General features: G+C 36.7%; 1 long non-coding RNA gene across 2 annotated transcripts in view; it reads right to left on the reverse strand.

Moving 5' to 3' along the window:
- The window catches only part of LOC137855688 (uncharacterized), a 73,724-nt gene that overhangs the window by 5,930 nt on the left and 54,416 nt on the right, over positions 1–13,378 (reverse strand). The window lies entirely within an intron of this gene.

The raw sequence follows: 13,378 nt of genomic DNA on the forward strand, positions 1-13,378 counted from the left end.
GGTTAAGCCTAAACAAAAAAAAAAAAAAAAAAAAGAGAAAGAAAAGAAAAACTTAAAAACATGCTGAAGTTTTATTCATTGCATAAGTTTAAGTTCCAGCTGGTAAAGAAAGCATTAGCAGTAGGAGAAATACACTAGCATTCATCACTTACTAGCAAGAATTCAGCAGTGATTGGCGTTTCTGAAAACACTTTGCATTTATGCACACCAAAGAAATTATAGCACTCACCACTCCCTGTAATTCTTTCTCACCAGATACACACACAATTTGAGTTATAATAGCCATTTCCTAATTATTTTGCAACTTAGTTTCTATTTAGAGCATTCAGAGAGGCTTTGCTTTTGCCATGAAAAACTGTACACAAGCCATCTCTTCATTTTTACTAAGAGCTTCTGTTGCCAAGAACTAGGCACATAAAGTGTTTCCCATAGTCAAGAATTTGAGAGATCTATATTTTTAGGACTTTTGCGCATCTCACTCTGCCTGAGGCTATGGAAACAGGAAACGAGGGACTAGCCAAATACCAGAAACCTTTAGGAAAATAAACTAATAAGTAAAAGTGACTCAAGATGAAGATAGCTGAACACGTAATTACTGGTCAAAAAAAAAAAAAATCTGTGGATGATCTCCTAAGTCTTGGAGCTCTGCTGAACTGAATAGACTCTAAAGAGTTAAACGTTTTCTGAGATGATGATTCAGTCCTCAAAGTACCTTTTGCAAAGATCTACCTAAGGCCCTGAGTGCTCCTATCAGTAGGAGCAAGGTAGACCCAACTTTTGAGAAACTTAAAGCAACTCAGGTAGAACAGACCAGGACAATGGTTCCCTGCACTGCAGCTACTTAGAGTAAACCTTTGTTCTGAATACACTGTTTTGAATTAGCTCGTGGTCCTGGAACCCTAGAGAGAGGCTTCCTTTGGATATTTAATTCTTTCCAGGCTCCTGAAAATGCCATCACAGGAGCACATCACGGGTTCCCAAAAGTTCAAGTGTGGAATGGCACAGGGTTTAGGCATAAAACTGTAGTTCACAGGTGTGGTGAAATGCTGCTTATTTGCATGGAATATTTGCATCCAGAGTTAAAGGTCATCAATCCATATTCCAAAATTAGGAGTTTTAAAAGGAACAGTGCAGAGGCTGATGTAGCTAGTGACATAGTCTATCATTACCAAAAGAAGTAGTAGCAACAAAAAAAAAATCAGTGAGGGAAATTCCTACATGTTTTCTAGGAACACAAGAGAATAATGCATATATGTAGATAAGTGTGAAAAAGAAGCTCAAAATGGAAAAAAGACGTAAGTTAACATGAGGGGAAAGCAATAGAATGAAAAAGCGAACTAAGTATGAAAACAGAAAGCCTAAGCAATGAAGAAGCAGAGTGAAATAAGACTTTACTATTTTACACAAAATGATCAGGAAAAAAATGCTGGAAGTGAAAGGAATTTTGCACAGAAACTTAAGACCACTCATGAAAGACCTGTAAGTAGATGTCTAAGATGGAGACAGCATGGTAAATCCCTACAGGCTTTGTAAGCTGATGTAAGAGATTAGAACTGACTTTCCCATGTTAGTATTGTCTGATTAGGAAAAATGAAAAGCGGAAGTACTAGATGTTGAGAATGAAATAAGGAAAAAGAGAACAAGTGAGGAGAAATCCATAGCAAAATATTGTACATCAGCCTAAAAATAGGCACAGTCTAAAACAGAAAAAGAAATATAAAACTCAAATGTAGCAATCTAATTTACTATTAACTATATTGAAAAAGATAAAGAATTATTAACTGTGACCATACATATGATCAATATGAAATGGAAATACATAAACACAGAAGAATTTGTAAAATTTGTAAATATGTTTGTAAATATGACACTGTGCTCAGCGCTAGGTATTACTTAGTCTAGTTGATCAGGACTTCAGAGAAAACAATTTTACTACATACTTTAGAGAAAACAGAAATACAAGCTATCCAATCAAAACTGATTTTCTTAACAGAAGACAAAGTAAAAAACCACTTTGATTTAAGATTGCCAAAGTTTTCTGCAACACAGCTTTGCTGGCATGAAAATATGAATTTAACAAGCCTGTAATAATTTACAAGCATGGTTCTGGATTCAGCAGTTCATAAGCAACATCTTATGCTCTAAGAAGCAAATACTTGCAGCTAATAATACCATCAATACCATTTTTTGCAGGGATTTTAAGACTTAAGGGCTTTTGTATTGTCCTGCTTGAAATGAGGGGTTCAATCATTTTAATGAGAAAAACCTTAAAAGTTTACAGAAGAAAGAAAAACATACCAGTGCCAAAACGAACCTGACAAAACACATCTGAAATTGAACAGTTTGGAAATATTTGTCTTTCAATGTTTCTGAGCAATGTGTCCTAGTTGCAAAAAGATCTATCACAATGATCACAGCCTGGAAATTTCTATTGGTTGTAAGATGCTAGATGTTCTTAAAGTGTGGAAGAATGAGCACTACTGCCATTCAAGATATCTCCCTTCACTGGTTTGACAAGCAAGAATATCTGCAATAATGGATGGTGTTTTTCTAGCCAGAAATAGATATACAGCTCTGATAATGATCAGTTTATACTTTATGATCAGAGAAAAACATAGTAACCTAGTAGTACCTTCCTAAAGTCAACAGCTGAAAGATTAGAAGAACATCCTAAAAGTAAAAATACCTCTAAAGAGGTGACTTGACAGTTGTGGAGGTCTGCACTATAAACTTCCAAATTCAGATAAAAGTTAAGAGCTGAAAAACTAGTCATGCACATCTTGAGTACACCGCAGGAAGTCCCACAGGCTAATCACCTATGTGAGGCAATTTACGTTAATTCTTTACTCTTTGTAGAGCTCACATTACATGAAATATGGAGAATCCTACCCTATTTCACCTATATCCAACCCATCCTCAAAAAAAAAAGTTTATTTTTTCTCCCTGTCTTTTTTTTCATGGCAAAGTCTTTTCATGCCTCCTGTTATTTTCACTATTCTCTTCAGTTTTGTATTACAAACCATTTGGCTTTATATTTCACCTACATGATTATTTCCCTACTGTAGAGCTAAAAGTCTCAGCAGAGATAAATAGGTGAATGTAACGCACCTCTGTTGGTTTGATAAGAAATAGATTCATTTTGCATGCATATTTGCATGTGAGTGGCTTAAAATACAAAGATTTGGTAAGTTTATTCATTTTGCAGATCCTAAGAACCTGCAGTTTAAAATGCATCTAGTAAGTTTCAGGGCCTAACTTCAGGACCCATAAAATCAAAGTATGCTTCCCACCTAAAACAAACTGTTATTGTGGTTTTTAGATAAGATATTTAGGATGTACCTTTAACATATAACTTCAATTAGATACATGGCTTCTAACTATCTCAATAATTCATTGATAAGGTTCATAGCAGACCCCTAAGTGCAAGGAGTACAAACTGCATTATTGTGAGGAGATGAGGCAGTCAAGGAAGTGGGGCCAGCAAGCTTGTCATGGCCCTGCTGTTCTCACTATCCATTGTGGCTCCTGCTTTCTTTTGCCACCTGACCAGTTGGTACCAGTGCACTTACCCAGCCTTTCACTGGAATAAGGTTCCCTCTACAGATCACAGAAATTGCAGCTGGCACAGGCAAATCTACAATTCACTTCATAATTTCATTTGATAATCATGCTTCTCTACCAGCAACCTCCCCATTCTCAGTGAGATGCTTTTAATATAGTTTTAGAAAAGACATCTAAAAGCTATGTTCCTAACAATAATTTTCTTGTTCAAATAAAATAGCACAGAAATGAAAGCAAAAGAGTATTTTCCCACAAAGGAATGAGAAGTATTCTTATTCTGAAAAGGCAAGGTGTATGTACCATGGAACCAGTATCAGCTGTCAGGCAAAACGTAGGTAGGAAATCTGAAGGAAGCGGGGGGAAGAATCAATAGCAGAAATGTTTGCAGGGAACAAAAATTCTCTAGAACAGCTTGCAATGAAGTAAAATATCACATAAAGATCTTCTGTTCCCAAATACTATAATTTCCCCAGATACTCTGGCAGGCTTAGACTATCTTCTTATTATGTAAAACCTGCCATCACCATCTTTCTCTCATATTTTAAGTAGTAATACAGAAAGACACATTGAATTGTCACCATGACTCACCCAAGAGCCCTTTGACTCATTCTTTTATTAATAACCCTTTTTCATCTCATGAAGCACAAAGAGGCAACCTGCACACTACAGAAATACATTACTCCTATCTGCATTTGAAGCTTCTTATCAGCCTTATTAGGATTCATATTTTTCCAGGGTTATATATATTTGGGGGGGGGGTTTAACATTTAATGATTTTTTCTTAAGAAATGTCCACCTGAAAGTAACTTTCCCTTTTTTAATTTTTAAGACAGCCTTGTTTTACTTTCTTCATTTTCAGCATTTCCAAATGGTTAAAACCAAGTCGGGCTGAGCATGTTTCCCGCAGTCATTTTCTGGCTTTGGAGACTGTTTTCTGACAGATGTGAAAATCCTTTGACCTTTTAACTTTAGCATGCTTCATGATGAATGATTCAAATGTTCTTTTCTGACCTTCCTTACACAAATACATCAAAGCTGCTACTTGATGCTGAAAGTTTTGTGTACAAGTAAAATAAGTCATTTATTCTATTTGTTGCTATTTTTAGTTTGCTACATTATTCTTTAAGGGAAAAAAAGTTGTGACTTGGTTCCCAGTAGCTACCTATCCACAATACACCTGTACAAAAGCTCTAGCCATTCCTTGCAAGCAGGGTTTCTGAAAGTTTTCAGAAAGAGGGATATGAGGAAAATGGAAAGATTTTAGGAAGCTGATTCTGTTTTTACTGACATACTGGAAGATCAAGTGATATGAATCCCTCAAATCCATGACACTAGCTGAACTGTGTCATTTTTAGAAATTTAGGCAAATTTAGAAAGTTTTATCATGGCCAGATATAATATTACTAATAATCTTGGGGCTAATGTACAGGGTCAAAAACATTGCCCCATCGTACTCTTAAGCTTGCCTGATAATTGAACACATACACCATACAAATGCCAATAGAATTGGGTGTCAGCAATTCAGTGGTGAGAAAGTACCAGAAACAGAACTTCTGTTATAAAGGAATTCCATTATCATATCTCAAGCTCCATCAGTATTAATAAATATATTTCTAATACACTAGTTAAGTATTGAAAGGTGTGTTAAAATAACTCTTATTTTAATACTTTTCTTACATGGACATTATCAACTACTGCTAGACACAAGATGATTTTTAATAGACTTTTTACCTGGTCCAAATTAAATGGAATGTGCAACAGAAGAGCACAGTATGACATGGGGGAGAAATCACAGCAGCACCAATGAATGTTACCATATAGAGGAGACATGAAAGATCTTTAAACACTCAGTAAAGCCTCACCCTATAAACTAATTGCAATGTTCTACTTGTTTCCGGAAAAGTTCCTTTATTGACCATCCCAATAGTTCCTACTACACCTCTTCTAATAGAAGTAATTAAAGGTAGCTGGGAGAAGCAAATGAATCCATTAAAAAAAAAAAAAAAACAGATCTTACCTTCTTTTCCTACAAAACTCTCAACTTCAAACACTACCCACAACACAATCCTTCAAAGATGACAAAGAAGTATCCCAAGCAAGTCAATCAACCTTCAGTAGGTCATAGGAGCTGACCGCAGATTATCTACATTACTGAGTACTGAGACTACTGCAGTAGTCTGCAACAAGTCCCACAGTCTGGTCTGACTTCCCAGGGCAGAGACCCTGATTGCCCGTTTTCTGAAACATTTTTCCTCTCAGCTAAACAGAAAAACATTTGGGGTAAAATATGAAGTGATATTTGTTTCTTCTAAAGTGAAATGTTTAGGACTTGGTCTTCTCTTTATTGGTTTTATCTTGAAGTTTATCTGTTTTGATAAAGTATAATTACAAAATGAGAAAAGGAAACATTTGCTTAAAAAAGTTGAAATGAAACACGACTGCATCTCTGTTAGGATTTAAGGTCAAATCTAAACTGCAGCTCTGTCATTTTCGCTGTTGAATACAAGAGTCACCTCAAATATTTTGCCTACTCTTTTATCAGAAAAAAAAAAATCACTTCTCAAATGCGGGATTTCAACTATGCAGGAAGTAAATAGGTGAAATTCAAAATAAAGTTCTGCAAAAATAACTTCCAAAATATTGTGCAGTCTAAAAATAAAGACTAAAATTCTGGTCTCCTTCCAGAATTACACTTGTCAAGTTTCATCAGACTCTTGCAGATGTGCTTAGAGCACAATCCTGACAAGCAGAGCAGGATATTTCTTACAGATGATAGGCCATGATGCACTTTTCAGTCAGTTGGTTTTCTAGTTTTCTTGCAAGTATGTGTGTTGTGTTTTTTTTTTTTTTTGTTCCACTAAGTCCCTGATTACATCTACGAAGGTCATCTTCAAAATTAGGATATAGGAAAGCTGAAGGGGGTGGTGGTGGAGGGAATATCCACACAAGTATCCACGAGTATAGATAATTCTGAGTTGTTTGTTTGTTTTTAATATTTCTTCCACAATTGATGTTCCATGTTTATTTGATGAGAACACACAAGTGCTCAAGAAAAATAAACTGTGGGCCAGTGCCCCAAATCCTGATGATACAAATAAATAATCAGATGAAAGGTGTTTAACTTCAGCAATCACATCAAATTGGGTGAATGCCTTATTTCTCAAATAAAGTTGTGGAGAGAAAATGGATATCATACTAATCATAAATCTCAGAGTTCACTCTGATTTACAGAAGCAATTTTCTCCTGAGCTCTTGTAATTTTTGAGGAAGTGCTATTAAGTAATTATTCAAAGATATTTTAGGAAAATAAAATATACAGAAATAACTAAGGAACTTTTCTGTTGTTGTTTAAATGAAGGTAGAATGTTCTTAAGGAAGCATGACCTAACAGGCTCAAACAATATTCAAAAGAGAACTCAACTACTTTGGATACTGTTCTTGTATTAAATTCCACAGAAGAAACTCATATCCATTTTTTGAATGCATATGAAAACAGTGAGTAAGGAATTAGAAGTGTTCATTAAATATTCCTGTGCTAGAGAATCAACCACCTTGTTTTAACCATAATAAGCAATGAAATGGATCTACAGGCTTGTTTTTTCAGAGAACTTGAAAGTCTATTAGAATCTAGATATATGTGCAAAATAAAACTAATGCACTGTACAATTCTGTAAGCAAGAGTCCTATGAACTTTGAATTGTACTGTCTAGAACCATGGCTGCAAGAAGTCATTCTGTGGGTGTATACATCTAAAAATATTCCTAACTGAAAGAAGAGACAAAGAAAAGGCTGATTAATAACAACAACAAAAAAAAAAAGCTTCTCCCAGAACTGCTGAGAATAGACGTTATGCTCAAGACACTTTCTCTGTACTTATCTGACCATATTCAGATTGTAAATCCTAGGTACTAGATAATTTTATGCAAGTTTTATGCAAGATTTAGTAAGTCATTCTGCTAGTCAGTGTAGCTAAGCTAAAAATAAGCAAATATAATAACAATATAAAATTATGCCTGGTTAATATAAACAGTATCTGCATTTCCTTCCCACTCTTCCAAATACAGACAGTTAAGGTTACTACTATTTACATATACCATTTAGGGTATCCTTTTTGTTGTTGTTTAATTCACCACTGCCTTATGGCAGAGCATCAATACAGATACAACAAAGTAATTGCTCTCTGCAGAGTGAACTTAGATGATGATCTGCTTTTCATAACATATTTGTCTTCCTCAAATGCATGAAGATGTGCTACAGTACATGCAGGACATTAAAGGATGAAGCTGGCACAAATATCTGTGAATCTCCTGAGGTTCTCCTGTGGGAGAAAGACACAAAGGAAAACAGACAACCTGTATAACCTCACCACCACAACTCTTCCAACTTCCCCCAAAAACTTTCCTCTTATTCTTCCTAGTACTTTAATAACCAACAATACTATTTCCAATTCTTTTGTTTCAATATCAAGACATTAAAATATGTGTAGGAGCCAACACCTACAATACTCAGGTGGCAATATTCCTTCACAAAACAGTGTGATGAGTCCCCTTTCTTCCTCCCCCTTCCTTGTGCCCATCTAGAAGCTCCCAAGAGGCTGCTGACAACACCAAGTTACCAGTTTCCATCAGGACTGAGAGCAGGAGAGATCCTGCCCCTTCCTCCTCACCCACTATGGACAGCACCATGCTTCACGGTTGGCAGGAAAGAAGTGAATGGAAGAAATGGAGTCTACTTTTAAATAGTGCATACATTTTTTCCTTTCTAAGTTGACCTGAGATGAGAGACCTTGAAATGTAACACACACACTGCTGGTGGTTTTGTAACTCTTGTTCGTCCTTCACTGCACTACACCAAGAAGATAGTTAAGGGGCAAGCCAGCTAGCCTATGACTTGCACAGCCAGAGATTGAGTTAATTTTCTTTCTGTTTCCTTACAAAGGAAAGAAATATTCCACAGTGGGGGTAGAAAGTACAATTTCTATATCTAGATTTAGCCATTAAAAAACCATAGGCTGTGATATTGGACTTTAATAGCTTACAAAACACGGAGGGGGGGAAGGAGAGGAGAGAACAGAAAAGCTTGCAAAAGCCCTTGTGTTAACTCAGCAACACCAGTTTTTGCAGTGCATAATTCGGTTCCTTCCAGCAAAGCTGTTTCTCATATAGAAGATATTTTAGATAACCATTCTAAATGTGATAGATGTGCACAGATGCATCTCATTCTGATTTGAGCCTTTCTGATTTAAAAATTATAATTAAAAAAATGAAAACCCCACAACTACAGAAAATTAGCAACACACACAACTGAAAAGCTGAAGCAGTAAAGAAAGTTTTGCATGTGGAATTTTGAAACAATTTAACTAAGAGATCAATTTCAAGAGAGATGGTTTTGTTCTTGCAAACGTTAGATGAGAATGTATGTAATTTTAGGTACATAACTATGTGTGGTGAGAGTGCATGTTTTGTTGAGAAATTATATTTCCAACATTTCTAATCCCTAAAGAAAAATGCACCTCTTCAGTTGATCCTACAATATCACTACCATCAGGATGTAATACCATCTAAAATATGTTAACCCCTTCTCCAGAGGAAGGTAGCTTTTAGAAATTAATAGCTTCATGTGGAGGCCTCAGGAAGTCATTTGCTAAGGGTACTGCTATGCCCAGCTGAGAATAACAGAAAAGGGGAAGATAACAGAGTTCACAGAACCCATGGTGGCAGAAGATCTGAAGCTCAGTTCTGAATAGAGTCTAATCATGTTAATTCAGCTTTATAACTCACAGCTAATGAGTCCTAACTAATCATGGCTTGTTAATTCAGGTGCAGGATCAGGGAATGCAGGTGGACTGCACGTAGAGCCAGACTGGTTTGTAACTGATTACCTCCAGCAGCTTTGCACCAGCTGCAAGCAGGCTTCAAGAGAACATCCTCAGCTGCTGCTGTGCTTGTCAGGGTATATTACCTCCCTGCACTCTGAGGAGCAAAGGAGTTCTTGTTGCATGAAAGCAGAGAGCCTGAGCCAATGAGGTTCTTCTGAACATCAATTTAATGGAGACAAAATGCTATGATTACCCTAAGCACCATACCTAAGCTTAGCAATGCCTCCCTCTTCAATAGTTTGTCTGAATGGGCCTGAATACTTAAATTGGCCTCTTCAAACAAGTTGCAAAATAAAATAAGCTATAGTTTTTGAATAGAATAGCTTGGAAGGGATCTTAAAGACCAACCCCCCACCATAGACAGGGATGCCACCAACTGGAGCAACCTGCTCAAAGCCCTATCCAACCTGGCCTTAAACCCTTCCACAGGCCAGGTATCCAAAAACATCTCTGGGCAGCCTGTTCTAGTGCCTCACCTCCCTCTGAGTCAAGAAATTTCATCCTAATATCTAATCTAAATCTCCCCTTTTTTAGTTTAGAGGCACTACCCCTAGTAATCCTGCAACTATGCCCCCTGGTAAAGGGTCTCTCTCCATGCTCTGTCAGCATAACAGAGCAGGAAAATACATTTTCTTTGAATGTGGAGGAAGAGGTTGGGTATTTGTATTCTGCGAAATAGACAAATTACACTACACATTCCTTTTGTACTTGCGTGGCTCCAGACTGGTCTGGCTTCATCTTTAGCAGGTGCAAGCAGGCTATTTTACAAGCTTACAGCTATAGATGCAATTAGGAGGACTGTAGGCTAAGCCTAGTCATCAAGTCTCAGCAGCAGTTATGCATGCATTGTCAACCTTAATTTAATGTCCTGGGGGAATAAGAGAAGGCTGATTGCTCTCCTGTATGAGCAGCCGAGGTAGCTCATTAATGGAGCTGCACTGCCTGTTTTGTCACTCTGCTCACAGTGCCTTAGGCAATAGTGACAAGAATAAAAATTAAAACAAACAGTTCAAGGAACCTGCCAAAAAACATTACTCTGATTTGTGCAGGGCTGTATCACATCACTATTACCTATAAGAGCTCACACCTCATATTAAAAAGGCCAGTAAGTTGGTATCTATCTCAGCTTGGTGCCTCAAGATGCAGATGACCTTTATAAAAGAAACAAATTTAGATAATAGTAAAGAAATAAAACAACCATAAAGATATAAAGCAGTGGTTGATAGTGTGGGGATACATCTCTAATCTTAATTCTTACATTTCCCACATTGCCACATTTATTATAGATGAAATGTGGGAAATATCCATGATACTGCACTGCTAGCAGCTACTGTTAAGCTGCTGCATCAAGACTATAATCATAATCCATCAAGTAATATAAGGTAATTTATTGTACACTCAGTGCTTAACGTTGCTACATTTTCTTCTAGAAATAGCTTTGGCTCATTTGGACAACACATTCTACTTTTGATTAAATTAACTGCTTGGGACCTGATTGATGTGAGAGTTTGAAAAGACAGCAATTGCCAGCCTGGGTTGCTCATCAAAAGAGCAACCTCTCATTTAGGGGAAAAAAAAAAATCATTCACATTATGAAAAGCTTTTTGCTCTGTGAAAAAGTCTGATGATCATGGCTAGTCAGTGCTACATACCACAAAGACCCTAAGATAATATATGAAGGCTGAGGAACTTAAATTACCCTGAACTCATCTGCAAGGTATCTGTTTCTCTTATTTTTGTCCCAGAAGTGACAGAAGTGACTCCTGTAAACAGTAACCAAACTCTTACAACAAAACTTCTAAAGAACTTTAAAGAACCACAGAATCACAGAATTGTTTAGGTTGGAAGAGACCTCAAGACCATCAAGTCCAACCTCTGACCTAACACTAACAGTCCTCCAGTAAACCATATCACTAAGCTCTACATCTAAACGTCTTTTAAAGACCTCCAGGGATGGTGACTCCACCACCTCCCTGGGCAGCCTGTTCCAATGCCTAACAACCCTTTCAGTAAAGAAGTTCTTCCTAACATCCAACCTAAAACTCCTCTGGCACAACTTTAGCCCATTCCCCCTTGTCCTGTCACCAGGCACGTGGGAGAACAGACCAACCCCCACCTCACTACAGCATCCTTTAAGGTACCTGTAGAGAACAATAAGGTCGTCCCTGAACCTCCTCTTCTCCAGGCTGAATAAGCCCAGCTCCCTCAGCCGCTCAACATTTTGTGAATTACGGCTGCTCAGAGAAGCAGACCACCTCTGACATTAATTATTTCATTTTTTTTTGTTCATTGATGCACTTGGAAGATGATTAGATCTTCTAATCAAATTGATAATCAGTAGGATTAATTTCTCTCTTGCCCCATGAACTGCTTTTGTAGAAATATTAATGACTATCAGTAGAGGAGGCCTTCTACTCTCATATCAAAAACTCAGGTTATATGGTAGCAGCTGAGGTAGACTCATACAGCTACATGTAATTTCATAGTAATTATAATTGCAATACTAATATAGCACTGTTCTATACATTTATGCATAACTAAATGCAATTGTAGCTTACACGAGGAGGTATGCTTATAACTTTACTCATTGAAATATTTTGATGTGAGCAGTTCAAGAGCTTATGTACATGCAAACCATTGCAGGATCAAGACTGAAGAGCTTCATCCTATAGCTATTAAGGGACTCGGAAAGGAATCTAAAGCCTAAACTAGGTTAGAAAGTCTGTCAGTAACAAATAATGTCATTTAAAAAGTTTAAATACGACGACTATAAACTAAAAGTCAAAACAATAATAAAAACATGCTGTGGCAAAGACTATGTCATCATTTTACTTCTACGTGTTCTGATATGAGGGTGTTTATGTTCCATATGCATGATTTAAATGAGAATAAGGCAATATTACAAGTAGCTACTTTAAAAAAGTAACTAAATTAATGCAAGGATTTCATTCAAATTCCACCACCATTTACACACACACACACAAAATCAATCTAGCACATCACTGATGAAGTCATTTAGCTTATGGAATTGAGTACCGGATTCCAGTTAGTATGCCTTCTGAAAAGAGTGATGAACTTTCTCAGTATCCACTGTACAATACTCCTATCTCAGTTACCTGGGTTATTCCCATGAGGTTAAAACCTGCTAAATTCATCACTTAGCAACTGGACTTACAAATGTTTAAATCGGAAAAGAATATGGATTCCTAACTTTTCCATCCAAAAAAAAAAAAAAAAGGTTTATCTATATTTACAGAAAGAAATGAACGGAGCAAGGTTTTATGTGTCAGGAAGGTAATGAAGGTAACATGCACTCCTACAGAAGGAATCTTTCAGCAAAAAGCAATTGCAAATCACTGAAAATACAAAGGAAACTCAGTGTCATGTTGCTATTTTTACGATAGCTGAAAATTAGTCAATGGAAACAAGTAAGGCTCAACCTACTTCAAACATAGCATTTGCTTTAGAAACTGTTAACAAAGGAACTAGACAAGTAACAAAAGGAACCGCAGCCTGGCTTATTGCTGTGTATTTCAATGACTTTTACAGAAGCCAGCAGCTGTAAGAAAAAGAAATCCATGGTCAATCTGTTAAGAGGAAGAAACACAGGAGAACAGAATACATTTTAAAAGATTTGTTGGACCAGCACCATGTTTCAATTAAAGAAAATAAGAGAGACCATAGCAATGTACATCACTCCTAACATACGGTGTAACTTAGAGGAATTACTAAATGTGCAAATCAGTACCTTCACAGGACAATGAAGGTGGCTTGACATGGAGTTAAAGTGCTTTCCATAATGAACACATTAGAGCCATTGACATTTTATTTTGAGAGTTAAAGCTATTTCAGCTGTTCTGACCAGTAGCATCTTTGCAACAGTGGGAAAAAAAATAAAATTGATCATCTCTGTTCAATAAGGATGAGGTGCAAAAGGTT

The sequence above is a fragment of the Anas acuta genome, chromosome 4 (genome assembly GCF_963932015.1).
Source record: "Anas acuta chromosome 4, bAnaAcu1.1, whole genome shotgun sequence".
In the NCBI taxonomy this organism is placed as follows: domain Eukaryota; kingdom Metazoa; phylum Chordata; class Aves; order Anseriformes; family Anatidae; genus Anas; species Anas acuta.